We start from the raw sequence: 16001 nt of genomic DNA, 5'->3' as shown, positions 1-16001 counted from the left end.
GTCAGGATGGACTGCCACTTTGCTTTTTGTTTTTCTATGTTGGCCTGCTGCTTCTGTCCTGGGAGTGAAAGGACTGGATTTTGCTTTCTGCATCCTGCTTTCAAGGTTCTCAAATGGCTTGATTTGAGCATGCCTCCTGTTAAGAAGTCTCAGGGCAAACAAAGACTACACCTGCAATCACCTGGACTTTGCTGCTGTGAGTCCTACTCTGATAAGTGGTGCCAAATCCAGTCCCTGGGCCCTTGGAAGTGAGTTCTGGTGATACAAAGAAGAAAATCCACGCATCTACTCCAAGCATAATTTGGAACCGGCGCAGCACAGTCAAAGCTTTCCACATAGCCGCTGTCTTCACCGGAGCATGGGCCATGCTTGACGCAATGACTGCGGCTAACTATGCAGGCCCCAGGTTTTCATAGCAGTGCCTCCGAAGAACTACCGCTGCATGAGTCTCGAGCATCACATCATTGAAGTCTGTGATGCATCGCCCTACTCCGACGCAGTGCCTGCTTCAACACTGTAGAATTGAGGCAGCGCAACTTGACTTTCGACAAATCATCCCTGAGTGGCAGTTTTCTTCATTGACACCACACCGCAGTAAGGAACTGAGGCATCGTGCCCGAAAATGATGCATCACCTTCCCTGTAGCATGAAGGAACCGCCGCATCACCTACTTTGCCTATCAGTAAGGGGCAAACACATCACTTCCCCTGAACAGAAAGGAACTGACGCATCACATCACCTGCTTTTTTGACACCTCACTTCCCCTGCAGTTCGCATAGTCTTTGTTTTGGATGCATCTATGGTATTTTGTCATGATCAAATACAACTTTACTTAATCTTCGAAAATTCAAATCTTGACTTGTATATGTTGTATTTCGATTTTCTTGTATTCAGATACATATGGGCTATTTTTCTAGACTGGTGTGGAGTCCTTTTGTAGTGTTTTCAATGGGTTACTGAGTGTGTGTGTGTCCAAATTCTTAACACATTGCCTCTGGGATAAGCCTGACTGCTGTGTACCAAGCTATCAAGGGGGTGAGCAGGGGTTAACTTAGGTGTGTAACTTACTTACCCTGACTTGAGTGAGGGTCCCTACTTGGACAGGGTGCAAACCACTGCCAACTAGACACCCCATTTCTAATATTAGTGGTAGCGGTGAGATAGGACTTGTATTTGTGCATTACATACAGTGATTGGTGTATACTACTTTCATATTGTAGACCATTACACCCCATCATACTGTTTTTCTCCGTTTGTTTGTTGTTGCAACTTTTCAGTTTTTGCCACAATCATGTCTCAGTCTGATGAGCCATCAGATGTACCTGCAGAGTTGGTATTTGAGCAGGAGATGTTGAAAACCTATACAGTGCTTCAGCTCAAAAAGTTCTGAAAGGAGCTCAAATGTACTTTTAAAGGCCTCACTACAAAGGAGGAGCTGCAAAAGGCACTGAGGTACTAGTTGGCAGCCAGGGAGGCTGGTGAGCACACAGAGGAGGGGAGTGATATTGTGGAGGACATGGAGGAACAAAGTCTGCATGGTGATTTGTTGGTGAATAAGGATCTGCCTGGGGAAAGCACCCCCAGGGCAAGCAGCAGTGTGTGTCCTCTAAAGGTCTGTCCCCAGAGGAGCTTGAGGACAGGCGGGAAGCTAGAAAGCACAAGCTGGAACTGGAAAATCTCAAAATGGAGCATGAAAGGGAGCTCAAGTTGAAACTAGCTCAACTTAACATAGAGGCATAAAAGGATAAATTAGCCATGGAGAAAGATAAGTTGGCTATGGAGGATAAAAAAATGATTTTAGCTAAAGAGCTGAGCTTGAAGGAGCTGGACAAGAAGGCCAAGCCCATCACAGATAGTGGCAGCAATTATTTGGAGCACTCAGAAGGAACAGCACAAATACCCAAGGAATTGGTGAAGGATTATGTGGTGGGAGATGATATTGATAAGTGGTTTAAGGGCTATGAAGTGGTTTTAATGATTCAAAGGGTCTCTGAGAGAGATTGGGCAGCAGGTCTGTGGAAGCACTTCACAATTGAAGGGAGGGACATTTTGTTGGCACTAGCACCAGAAGACCAAGTGCGGTACCCTGCCATGAAGGGAGCCCTAGTTAGGAGGTATTGTCTCACACCGCAGAGTCACAGGATGAAATTTAGGGAGATTACTAGATTTGGTTTCCAAACCTGGGTCAAGTATGTTGATTCCTACTGCAAATTACTGGATGGTTGGGTGAAGGGCAGTGAGGTAACAGACTATCAGCTGTTGTACAATTTGATTGCATGGAAGCACTTGTCTGGTTGTTGTTTTCTAGAGCTGCACCAGTACTTGATTGACAGTAAGCTTACTGACCCCAGGAAGCTTGCTCAGGAGGCGGACTGCTTGATGAGTATCAGGATCCACAAGAGGTTATATATGGGAAACTCAGCCAAGGTTGGGCAGGGTCTACAACAGAAGAAGGTGGGGGGGCAAAAATAACAAGAGTAAGGAGCTATCAAAAGGGCCCCAGACTAGTTCCCAGGGTAAGGAATCCCAACCTCCTGTTGAGAAGAGTTGGTTCCCATCAGAAAAGCCAGGAGGGATGGGACCCCTGAAGTGTTTTGACTGTAACCAGGAAGGACACTTTAGTGTGATTCCCAAGTGTACCAAACGGGCACAACCCTCAACCGGTGGGCCGTCACAGGAGATGGTGAGTGTAGTGCTTGGTGAGAAGTTGGTCCCAGTTAGTGGTGGGAAGCTGGCTGAGATTAAGCTAGTCTCCATGGGTAAGGGTGAGGATGTCCATAGAAACCTCATATCTGATAATACTAACAAGTACAGTCAGTGGGTGACCATTAATGGGAGGCAGCTGGAGGCGCTGAGAAATACAACTGTCCTCTGTCATCTTGTGTCTGAAGAGCAGGTAGTCGCTAATGTGGTCCACCAAGTTATTGTTGTAGACAACAGTGAATGCCAATGTCTGGTGGCTCAGGGTTCCTTTGAGTGGGATGGGGGGGTTCAGGTTACTTGCGTGTGGTTGTGAGTCGATCCATGCCTGTTGATTGTCTGATTGGCAATGACTTGGAGCATACCGCCTGGAAGGAGGTGGAGCTCAGGTTGCACTTGGATATGTTGAAATTGCCAGACCACATGGTCCATGGCAGCCAGAGAGGGTGATCAGAAGGACCTGGAGCCTGAAAGAGTGGCCCAGGTGCCTGCCAGGAACATAAGGAGCAAGGATTGAGGGAAACCCTCTCCTGAAATTCCTACGGTCTGGGAGGAGGCTGAACCTGAGCAGGATGCCCCCAAACCTACAGTGGAAGATGTGGCTGAACTGGGAGACTTGCCTGAACTGACCCATCGACAGCAGGAAGGAGGCCCCAGCAGGGAGCAGTTCTGTGCAGCGCAGAAAGAGTGACCTACTCTGGGTCTTCGGAAATAGGCTGAGGACCAGAAAATTAGTAACGCCTCAGGATCTCATCTGATCTATTGGGAGAATGATATCCTGTATAGCAAACCTCAAGTTGCTAAACCTGGGGCAGCCCGTGTATTGGTGGTACCCAAGTGCTTCAGAGCCTTCCTACTTCGTTTGGCTCATGATGTGCCTCTGGCAGGTCATTTGGGGCAGGACAATACCTTTGACAGGCTTATTGCCCACTTCTATTGGCCTCAAATGAGGAAGTCCTCCAATGCGTTTTGCAGGTCCTGTCAAACCCGCCAGGTGAGTGAAAAATTTGGGAAAATGTGCAAGGCTCCTCACAAAACCGTTTCCTCTTTCGAGAGGGTGGGCATTCACATAGTGGGGCCTCTGGATCCCAAGACAGCCACTGGCAACATGTTCATCCTGGTTTTGGTGGTCCTGCCACCCTGTATCCAGAAGCTAGGCCTCTGAGCATGGTGACTGCACCCACAGTAGCCAGGGCACTCATGGGGATCTTCACCCGTGTGGGTTTCCCGAAGGAGTTGGCATCTGACCGGGGTACCAACTACATGTCTCTATACATGAAGGCTATGTGGAAAGCATGTGGTGTTACAAGTTGACCACCCCTTACCACCCCCAGAGCAATGGGTTGCTTGAAAGGTTCAACCATATCCTGAAAGGCATGATTATGGGTCTCTTCGAAACCTATGAGACGTAAGTGGTACGTCCTCCTACCATGCCTTCTGTTCACCTACAGGGAAGTCCCACAGAAGGGGGTTGGTTTGAGCCCTTTTGAACTTCCGTAGGGCACCCTTGTGAGAGGACCTCTCAGTTTGGTAAAGGAAGGCTGGGAGCAAACTCGTAGGAAGCAACCCCAGGATGTATTTAGTTACATGCTGACCTTCTGGAACCGGACAGCTCTCTTCCAGAAACTCACCTTGAAGAATCTGGAAGCTAGCTAGTAGAACATGAAATGCTGGTATGACCAGAATACCACTCTGGTTGAGTTTCAGCCTGGCCAGAATGTGTGGGTTGTGAGAAGTTGTCCTGGCATATGCTGTCCAGTAGTTATAGTGGGCACCTTGCACCAGTCCAAACAACGCTTGTTGATGATAGGTTTAAAGACAATCTTTATTGAAAGCTATCCTAGTGGTAGCTATGGAGAGCAGACTTCAGGCTAAGTCTTGAAGGAGTGTAAAGCAGCTTGGTTTACCAGATTATAACCTCTTGAATTACTAAATGATAAGAGATCCACACAAGGTATATATAAAATATATGTATTTGTTTCTAAACACTCACTACTAATCTCTTTATGAGATTAGAGTTCAAGATACACAATAATACAGTTCTAAAACAACAGCAAATAGCACAATATACACTGAGCCCTAGGGGCGGACTAAACCATATATTAAGAAAGTGGTGTGAGAACCACAACTTGACTAGACACAGTGCCTAGAGCACGTAGAATCGCTGGGACCCCCAAGGAACCACCTAAGTTAGTGACACAGGGGGTCCACGGGTGACGTGTGCAGTGTGAGAACACAGCCGCGAGCCCCGTACTATTCTATGGGAAAGTCGCGGTTGGAATTTTAAAAGTTAAGTACTCTTAGGAGAGGACTTTGAGCAAACCCCTTTAGATTTAGGGGGATCTAGGGCCAACACCCACGGGAGCACTGGAGTACTCGAGTTACCTCACCCAGGGAAGCCGGGTGCATAGGTGTCAAATGGTGTCGAGAATCATCGTTGATTTCAATGGCAATGTGCTGCAAAGTGCTGCTGCCGGGAAGGAGAAAAGTGTCCGGTGTGATCCAAGCCTTGATCAAAGATTAGAAGAACCTGCAAGCAGAGGGGACAGAGTCTGGGTCACTTGCCAGTGACCAGGGGCACGATAGATGAGTGCCCACCGATGTCGGGTGTTTCAGGTGCAAAGAGGTGAAGCTTGACTCTGCAGCCACAAGGAACAGGAGGCGTCGACAATGACCAGGAGCTGGATTAGAGCTGTCCCACAAAGGATGTCGAGTGCTGCGGTGTCGGTGCCTGGATTGGACCCAACAAGCCTTGGCAGCAGCAATCCATGCAGGATGAGAAAAGATGCTTCGGTGCGGACCAGCAAGGTCCTGGGGACTCCCCAAGCGGTGGAGAGTCAGGGCACATCTGGTGCAACTAGGTAAGCCCAATTAGAATTAGAGTTGCCTTCACAGGAACCCACCAGTTGACTGACTAGGGATCACGAAAGGACCTCGAGAGAAAAAACAAAGGGCCTGCTCATGGAACACTCGTGGAGTGTAGGCGGACAATCTTCAGTGCAAATGCTGCTCAGGGTCAGGGCTACATGTATCCCAAAGCTCAGCTGCAGGAGTCGCTGGAAAGCTGATGTTTCTGCAAAGTGACGCAGTGTCCAGGGATTCAGGTTGCACGGTCGCCACGAGGGATACTGGTCTCAGACTTGCTGTGGGCACTGATCGACCTCTAAGTTCACGGAAACCCTCCTGTGTTGAAAAGTTCTTCAGAGTCCGGCAGGAGATTCGCAGATGCAACCCGGTCAGATGCCCCTGCAACCGGTTTGAGCTGGACTACTCACAGCACAGAATCTGCACTCACAAACATAATGGATAACATGCTAAAAATGCTTGACCGCAACAAATCATGCCGAATGATACTTCTTGACTTATCCTCCTCCTTCGATACGGTCAAGCATGACAACCTATTGTCCCTATTGGAACGAAGGATGGGCCTCTCGGGCACAGTGTTACAATGGTTCTCCTCCTTCCTAAATAACAGAACACAAAGAATCAAGATGAAGAACTCCCTCTCTCAACCCTCCGTGGTCACCCTGGGCATTCCACAGGGGGAACAACCTTTACAACGCAACTTTTACAACGCACTACACTTACAACGCATTTTTTACAACACATAATCCATTACAACGCATGACATTACAACGCATGACACTACAACGCATTTTTAAAAACTACCTTTACAACGCATTCCATTACAACGCATACTACCATTACAACGCATACCATTACAACGCATAATATTACACTACACTATCCAACACTTACCCTACTGTTGCACCCCCTGGAGTTAGAATAGTAATTTTTATCCCTAGACTATCCAACACTTACCCTACTGTTGCACCCCCTGGAGTTAGAATAGTAATTTTTACCCCTATACTATCCAACACTTACCCTACTGTTGCACCCCCTGGAGTTAGAATAGTAATTTTTACCCCTATACTATCCAACACTTACCCTACTGTTGCACCCCCTGGAGTTAGAATAGTAATTTTTACCCCTATACTATCCAACACTTACCCTACTGTTGCACCCCCTGGAGTTAGAATAGTAATTTTTACCCCTATACTATCCAACACTTACCCTACTGTTGCACCCCCTGGAGTTAGAATAGTAATTTTTACCCCTATACTATCCAACACTTACCCTACTGTTGCACCCCCTGGAGTTAGAATAGTAATTTTTACCCCTATACTATCCAACACTTACCCTACTGTTGCACCCCCTGGAGTTAGAATAGTAATTTTAACCCCTATACTATCCAACACTTACCCTACTGTTGCACCCCCCTGGAGTTAGAATAGTATTTTTTACCCCTATACTATCCAACACTTACCCTACTGTTGCACCCCCTGGAGTTAGAAAAGTAATTTTTACCCCTATACTATCTAATACTTACCTTAAATGCAATTTAATATTATGCGTTGTAATGGTATGCGTTGTAAAGGTAGTATGCGTTGTAATGGAAATGCGTTGTAAAGGTAGTTTTTAAAAATGCGTTGTAGTGTCATGCGTTGTAATTGAATGCGTTGTAATGGATTTTGCGTTGTAAAAAATGCGTTGTAAGTGCATGCGTTGTAAAAGTGTGCGTTGTAACAGCATACATCCGTTCCACAGGGATCAGCCCTATCACCTATTCTTTTCAACCTATTAATGGAACCCCTGGTGAATGCATTGAAATCAGCGAATATTCTATATCACCTGTATGCGGACGACACCCAACTGTATTTGAAAATCTCCACTCCAGAAGACTTCATTTCCCTCAACGCTATACTACAGAACACGCAAAGCTGGCTCACTAACAACCACCTCATGCTGAATATCAAAAAAATGGAATTCATTCTCATCTCTCCACCGAATCACACACCTTTATAAATAAATAAATAAATACGTCTAGAATAACGTAAGTTCTACTGAACTTGGAGTTGGGTTAGCAAAGGGACCAGCACACCCCTTTTCCCCAACTCAAGAGAGTAAATGCTATCTTTGGGATGGCTGCACGGAAACATGTCATGTTTGGTGTCAAACACCTTGGAATCATACTCCCACACCAGTAACTGGAGTGGGAGTATGATCCCACCCTTCTAGAGGGTTAGACATGACAGCACCGGTAGACCCGGTACCAGCTAACAGAGCCCTGGCATAACAAAATGGATGCTGCCAGCCACAGACATGAGTCTGCCCTTGACAGAAGCCAGATTGGTGACTGTCTAGGAGGTTGTAATTCTCAATATGGTTGCATAATTGAATTTGTACACAATTTTCCGGCAGTTTCGCCAAAGTGGGGATGTTGGATAGAGGGCTGTAGTTGTTGAGATCAGATGGGGTGGTGTCAGATTTCTTTAGTATAGGTGTGACCTGCCCAATTTTAAGACAGTCCGGTATGGCGCCTTGTTTCAGAGAGGCGTTTACAATTTTTGCCCATAGTGGTAGGATAGTTGTTTTTATCATATTGAATAGGGAAGGAGGAAGGGGGTCAGAAAAGTGATTGGAGGGGCTGATTGCTTGAAGAGTGTTACAGATTTTTTGTTGAGAGATTGCCGAGAAGGTGTGCCGTGAGGCATTGTGTTTTTGTGACTTCCCCAGGAGTATTAAAATGGCCCTTTAGTTGTGCGCAACATTTAGTATCCTTGGCCACAGGTTGTGGGAGAGCCTTCTTAAACAGGATGTCGAGCTCGATGGCCTTAGTCTTCTCTCTGAAGAAATTGGCAAGCTCATCGCAAGTGGGTGTAGCCAGGATGTTTAGTTCCATATGGTTAGTCGTGATGCATGATTGTTGCTTGACGATTTCAAAACGTTTTTGGGGACGGTTGATTGCTTGGTTCAGCTGGGTTTTGAAAAAGTCTGCCTTGGCCTTAAGAATCTCTCTGTTGCATGCGTTCCTTAACCTTTTAAGGTGATCTAGGTGATCAGTGGTGGGTGCTGATTTCCATAGTCGCGAAAAAGCTCTTAGCTTGCGTCGCTCCGAGTTCAGGGTCTCATTGAACCAAGGTTTGGAAATTTTGGAGGAGACATTTTTTTCTTGGAGGGGCACTGTAGAGTCCAGGATTTCAAGCATGGTGGAATTGTAGAAGGCTGTGAGGTCATGTACATCAGTTATGTCCGTTGTGGGGGCCAGGGCGGAGTTGCATCGGTTTACCAAGGTGATGGGCGTTGATATTTTCTACGTTCCTTTTCCATTGCTTTGTTTTTGAGGGTTGGCCCCTTTTTGGAATGACCTCGATATTGATGGAGAATAGGATGCAGTGATGGTCAGTCTTGACTTGACCTAGACTTGATTTATATGTACCTATGGTGGTTTTCAGTTAGTCACTCAAAGAGATTATCTGGTAAAGCAATAGCAAGCTTGAATCCAACCGCTGCACACCAATGTGAGAAGTTGGCCTGGCATATGCTGTCCACTAGTTATAGTGGGCACCTTGCACCAGTCCAAACAACCCTTATTGAAGACAACCTTTATTGAAAGCTATCTAGCGGTAGCTATGGAGAGCAACCTTCAGGCTAAGTCTTGAAGGAGTGTAAAGCAGTTTGGTTTACCAGATTATAACCTCTTGAATTACTAAATGATAAGAGATCCACACAAGGTATATATAAAATATATGTATTTGTTTCTAAACACCCACTACTAATCTCTTTATGAGATTAGAGTCCAAGATACACAATAATACAGTTCTATAACGACAGTAAATAGCACAATATACAATGGGCCCTATGGGCGGACCGAACCATACATTAAGAAAGCGGTATAAGAACCACGACTTGACTAGGCACAATGCCCTAGAGCACGTAGAATCGCTGGGATCCCAAGGAACCACCCAAGGTAGTGACACAGGAGACCCACGGGGGACGTGTGAAGTGTGAGAACACAGCCGCGAGCTCCGTTCTATTCTATGGGAAAGTCGCGGTTGGAATTTTAGAAGTTAAGGGCACTTAGGAGAGGACTTTGATCAAACCCCTTTAGACTTAGGGGCTTCTAGGGCCAGCACCCAAGGGAGCACTGTAGTACTCGAGTTACCTTACCCAGGGAAGCCGGGTGCATAGGTGTCAAATGATGTCAGGAATCATTGTTGATTTCAATGGGAATGTGCTGCAAAGTGCTGCTGCCGGGAAGAAGAAAAGTGTCCGGTGTGATCCAAGATTGGATTGAAGATTAGAAGTACCTGAAAGAAGAGGGGACAGAGTCTGGGTGACTTGCCAGTGACCAGGGGCACGATAGACGAATGCCCACCAATGTCGGGTGTTTCAGGTGCGAAGAGGTGAAGCTTGACTCTGCAGTCACGAGGACCAGGAGGCGTCAACGACAACCAGGAGCTGGATTCGAGCTGTCCCACAAAGGATGTCGAGTGCTGCGGTGTTGGTGCCCGGATTGGACCCAACAAGCCTTGGCAGCAGCAATCCATGCAGGAAGAGAAAAGATGCTTCGGTACGGACCAGCAAGGTCCTGGGGACTCCCCAAGTGGTGGAGAGTCAGGGCACATCTGGAGCAACCAGGTAAGCCCAATTAGAATTAGAGTTGCCTTCACAGGGACCCACCAGTTGACTGACTAGGGATTGCGAGGGGACCTTGAGAGAAAACACAAAGGGCCCGCTCATGGAACACTCGTGGAGTGTAGGCGGACAATCTTCAGTGCAAATGCTGCTCAGGGTCAGGGCTACAAGTAACCCAAAGCTCAGCTGCAGGAGTCGCTGGAAAACTGATGCTTCTGCAAAGTGACGCTGTGTCCAGGGGTTTGGGTTGCACGAATGCCACAAGGGATACGGGCCTCAGACTTGCTGTGGGCACTGATCAACCTCTAAGACCATGGAAACAAACCTCCTGTGTTGCAAAATTCTTCGGAGTCCGGCAGGAGATTCAGAGATGCAAACCGGTCAGATGCGTCTTTGGTGCCTGCCTTGCCGGGGAGTAACTCCTTTACTCCAAGGGAGATTCCTCAGTCATCTAGTTCAATTTAGATCGTCGAAGTTCCAGGATTCAGTATCAGAGTTTCGTCCAGGTGTAATCTAAAGTTGTGTTGCCAAGGGTTCCTATCTTATACCCAAGGAAGGGGTGGGACAAACTCTAGGGACCCACCTATGGGAGGGTCAGGAAAGAAGGGTGGCTACACCCATTTCCTTTGTCCAGTTTCGCACCAGAGCAGGGGCTGGTAGCCCATGCAAACGGTTTGAGCTTAACTATGCACAGAGACACCAAATGTGCCCCCAGTGCTGACTTCAAAGCACTCTTGGAGAGAACTCACCCAGCCCCAATACACTAAAGCCTGGCTGGGAGGTGGTGACTTCTCCCTGTGACAGGAAACCTATTGTCCAGGCCTCCCCTGCCGGAGTTTCGTCCAGCAGCAGGAGGGCATCCATTTTGTTATGCCAGGGCTCTGTTAGCTGGTACCGGGTATACCGGTGCTGTCATGTCTCTCCCTCTAGAAGGGTGGGATCATACTCCCACACCAGTTACTGGTGTGGGGGTATGATTCCATGGTGTTTGACACCAAACACAACATGTTTCCGTGCAGCCATTCCAAAGATAGCATTTACCGTTTGGCTACAATGCACTTAAGAGTATATGGTTTGGCTGCATCACCAACAACCCCGGAATTAAGGTTCCGAAGGCTGCAGACGGGCTCTGCTCATGCATGGGCACCATCTCACATAAAACCCAGCACCCTGCCTTCAGGATTGATAAGGCCTGCCATAGGGGTGACTGATAGGTTTATATGTGCAGTGATATGGAGAGATATAGTGAAACTATATCTCAGCAAGGGGTGCATGCACCACCTTACACAGGCTGCTGTAGCAGTCATGTTGTGTCATTTTGGAAGGCTTCCCAGGGGTGGCATAATACATGCTGCAGCCCCTGGTAGGCCTCTGGGGCACCTATGCCCTGGGTACATAGTATACCATATACTAGGGACTTAGAAGGGTACCCCAGAATCCAATCTAGAGTGTACCTAAAGTACTTGTAATCAATTTAAGGGAGAAAGCGGATAGGCTGGCGTCCTGAATAGCAGAATCCCAGCCAGACTAAGTCGAAAACCAGCAAAACACCAGGAAAAAAGTGGAGGCAGCCATGCAGTCAGATTCCACCTTCCTGCATGGGTGATGGTAACAATAGAGCCCCATGCTCTACAGGACCACTGGTCTGGGTCATTTGAGGTGAAGGAGAGCAATAGTGATGTCACCTACCTGGTGAACATGCAGGCTCCTAGGACCCCTTTGAGGGTCCTACACGTGAACCGCCTCAAACCATATTTTCAGAGGTCTGAATTTCCATGCTCTTGGTCACGTATGATGGGGTGGAAGAGGAGAGAGAACCTCTCCCGACCTTCTGTCTTCCAAAGAGCAGGATGGGTCAGTAGAGGCTGTGATACTCTGCCACACTCTGACCTTAGAACAGGAGAGAGACTTGCCAGCTGCTACGTACCATGCAGGGAGGCCCCCTCACTTTCGTTAAGCCAGTGCACAGAAAATGTATCTAACTTTTGGGTACTGGCAGATTGCCATGACGGAGGGGGCACAAGAGAGATCATCGTTCTCAACCACAGAAGGTCACTACCAGTTCTGGGTTATGCCTTTTGGGTTGAAGAATGCCCTAGCCACATTCCAGAGGTTGGTCAACCAGGTCCTGGCTGGCTTGGAGAGCTTCAGTGCCACCTACCTTGACAACATTGCAGTCTTCAGATGCAGTTGGAAGAAACATGTGTACCACCTTGAGGAGGTGTTGAAGCTACTGCAGAGCATAGGCCTCACTAACAAGGTCAGTAAGTGCCAGATAAGGCAGGGGTCTTTGGTTTACTTGGGGCGCCAGGTAGGAAGCAGCTAGGTGCAGCGCCTACAGCCAAAGATTGACACCATTCTGATTTGGACACCCCCCAAGACCCAGACAGAAGTGAGAGCCGTTTCAGGTGTCACCAAGTATTACAGGAGATTTGTCAAGGGGTATGGCACCATTGTTGCCCCCTTGAGAGAGCTGACTTCTAAGAAGCAGCCTCGTCAGATTGTTGCGAGTTCCCTTTACAGCCCGCATATTTCTCCCTTATTTTAACCTAACTGCAAGTTGTAGGCTGCTTTGCTTTGCACATGTTACACTCAGCACGTTTAATTTGTGCTACGATATTAATTTAGCAAAACGCTGCACTTGCTTTTGTTATTGCATCTTCTCTCTGGGGCACAGTGTGAACATCAATCAATCAATCAGAGAATTGTAAGCACGCTACTCACTCGTGATGGTCTCAAGGCGCAGGGGGTTGAGGGGGGGTCCGGAGAACTGTTAGCCGAAGAGCCAGGTCTTGAGAGTCTTCCTGAAGGTGTTCAGAATCTTTCTGAAAGTGTTCAGCATCTCAACATCTCATACAAGGTTAAACAATACTATGCTCGGTTAGCAATGTAGCTTGGCATTTAGACACAACATAGGTTCACATCTTCTAGTTTCAAACAAGCATTGCAATGCAATAGGTCTTGCATTTATGAGAGTTTGAGCTATTGGAATTGTAAATGACAATGCCTTTATTTATGTGTTATTTTTAAAACAGAGAAATAAAAGGCATTGTCATTTACAATGCCAATAGCTTAAACTCTCGCAAATGTGAGATCTATTGCATTGCAAATGCTTGCTTTAAAAAGAAAAAAAGCGTTGGGATAGAGTGTGTCCTGCCTGCAACAGCAGGCAGGACAAAGCTATTTGAGAAAAAAGTGCTCGGAGGCAGTAATTAAAGTCTACCGAGCAACAACACACGTGGGAGATTACAAAATGAAACAAGGCGGTTCTAAGGAGGGACTATTACGCCTTTTGACCAATGAACACAGTTTACAATGTACAATGACGGAACCCAAAAAACTGTGGGTGGAGAGTGGGCGGAGCTGCAAGTCCCTACCTCATTACAGCATGCCTCGCAGAGCAGAGCATGTGCTGCCCAGGCTCGGCCTGAAAAGACACCTTGTGACATATGCACGGAAAACAGAGAAGAGAATTCTTGCAGAGGAGAGGTCCTGAAACAAACGTGCAAGCCTTTGCTAACCTGAGATGCAGGGATACAGGGATGAGGTTTGGTTCTATTCCCAGAGATCTATGATATATCAGTGAGGCTGAGGCAGATATATCTTTAAGCATGGTTGTGCTTCTCATTGTATACAGTTTACTTGTGACGTTACTCATTTTGATGACATGCATATATTTTATAGTTGCAGCACAGTTGTTTTATAATAGAACATGATCATTTCAATACAAATTGTAAAATGTTGTAGTGTCTTTGTTGTTTGTTTGGGGCATGCATGAGTGAGAAAGTGAAAAGATGACAATCTGTTTCCACGGTTCCCTGTGTTCTAGGGTGCTAACTTACCTGTCACTCTGCAAAGGTTAGGAGGGCCGGTAAGGCACTATGAGCTAGTCAGGATTGGGGTTCATAGGCACTGATGTGGTATGGTGACTCAGTCTCTACATACTGATGTTCTTTGATCCCAGGCATAGTCATGTTTACACAGAATCCCTGCAACATGGCACCCAACGTGAGGAGGTCTTCCTCAATAAAATGAATGTGACTCTTCTGTTGGACATTCATTTATTTGTCAACATATTACTAATGATGGCACATGTAATGCTTTGGTAGTGAATTCGGCCTGTTTTCTAAAAGGAATCCCAGCCTCTTCCATAATTCCCTTTATTCAAGTTCTCTCAAACTGAAGCTATTTAATGTTAAATGGTCACGAATGTTATGGAATGAAAGCTGGGCTTCCATATATTTTGTTGGTTTCCCGCATTGTCACCTGCTGCAGTAGCGTGCTCTTCCCACCTCTGCAAGGAGAATGCAATAGGTTGTTGTGACCTTTCATTCCAACTCTGAAGGCAGATTTTAACAAGCTAAGCAGACTCAAAGCCCTCTTGTTTAAATAAAGAGTAGCACTAACATCTGCTTGAGAAACTTTCGAATTTCAAGTTTCATGGACATCCAGTGAAATACAGTCCTTGTTAAACACCAACCTCCCAATACATTTTGGCGAATTAGTTAATCGCATTTTAATGCATTTAATACTGCCAGCCTTGCTCACTTTTTAAAAGTTCTCAGTTCTAGCATAGTCAATACCCCCCAAACATCTTTGGAGTAATGCCGGCTTTTATTCATTCACTTCATTCTAGTGTTTTCAGAGGCATTCCATTGGTGTTAGTCCTCATTTGCAGCATTTCCATTCTCTTTTTTCTCCGTTGCAAGGATGTTCAGTCTTGAAGCCCTCTGGAACTACCACTGGTCCAAGTATGTCGTGAACACATAGGAAGGTTCTTCGGAATTTTAATGATTTAAGAACTGGATCTTGACTGGTCATTGGCATTCCAAGCTGTCTGGTGTGCCTGTGTCCAACCTGTTTGTCATTGCCTATGGTACACCTTCGAATGGGCACTGGATATTTGCCTGGCTCTGAAAATGCTGGTTCCTATGGACATGAACATGTTGATGAGTCCTCTATCGACCCCTTTTTGGAGTTGTCCCATTGGCTTGCGACGTCTACAGAATGCCATGTATGAGCCCTTCCCTTCAGAGATGAGGGCTTCGGTACATGGCTCATTTAATTTGGGCTCTAATAACATGGATGTAGGTTCCCCGTATACTTTCTCTGCATCGGATGATACCGAGGATCATGTCTGTTCTCTGGATGATTTGAACTGGTCTATGGTAGCTTTATCGCCTGAGAAGATGGAGTCCATCCAGGATTCACTTACTCTTGAACTCATGGGAGATATCATTGATACCTCCAACACACCTTAAGCTGGCCATGTTTCAAAATTGAAATGTTATGCTTTTTATTATTATCGTTGTAACTTTTATGTATAACCTGCCTATTAGCAAAGCATTGAATCTACTTTGTGCTATATAGTGTTTATCTAGTCGCTCCGTTACTTGCACGTGCTGCAGGAACATTTGCAAAAGGTGAAACAAACATTTCCAAATATCAAAGAAGAAGCAGCTGCTTTATTTGACAGTTTAGTCCTTCATATTTATGTATTAGTAATTACATAGCAAAACCCTAGCTGTGAAGCAATTAAGCACTGTACATTATATGAGGGGTTGGGAGAAGATCATATACATCATGTGGGGATTACACAAATACATTTCACACATTAAGGCACAGACAGATTAAGTGATTTGCCTAGAATCACATGATGCTGGGTCTAGCACTGAGACTAGGATTCAAACATAGGTTTCTAGGAGCCACTATGCCACATCTCCTCTCCCAATTTTTTTTGTTTGAACACAAATAAAAGGCTGCAAAATGAGATAGTGTCCTCCGAAAGAGTTCCTCTGTGCCCCAACACAGGTTAGAAAAAA

This window comes from Triturus cristatus, chromosome 7 (assembly GCF_964204655.1).
Source record: "Triturus cristatus chromosome 7, aTriCri1.1, whole genome shotgun sequence".
Lineage (NCBI taxonomy): Eukaryota > Metazoa > Chordata > Amphibia > Caudata > Salamandridae > Triturus > Triturus cristatus.
Note: the sequence above shows the minus strand (reverse complement) of the source record.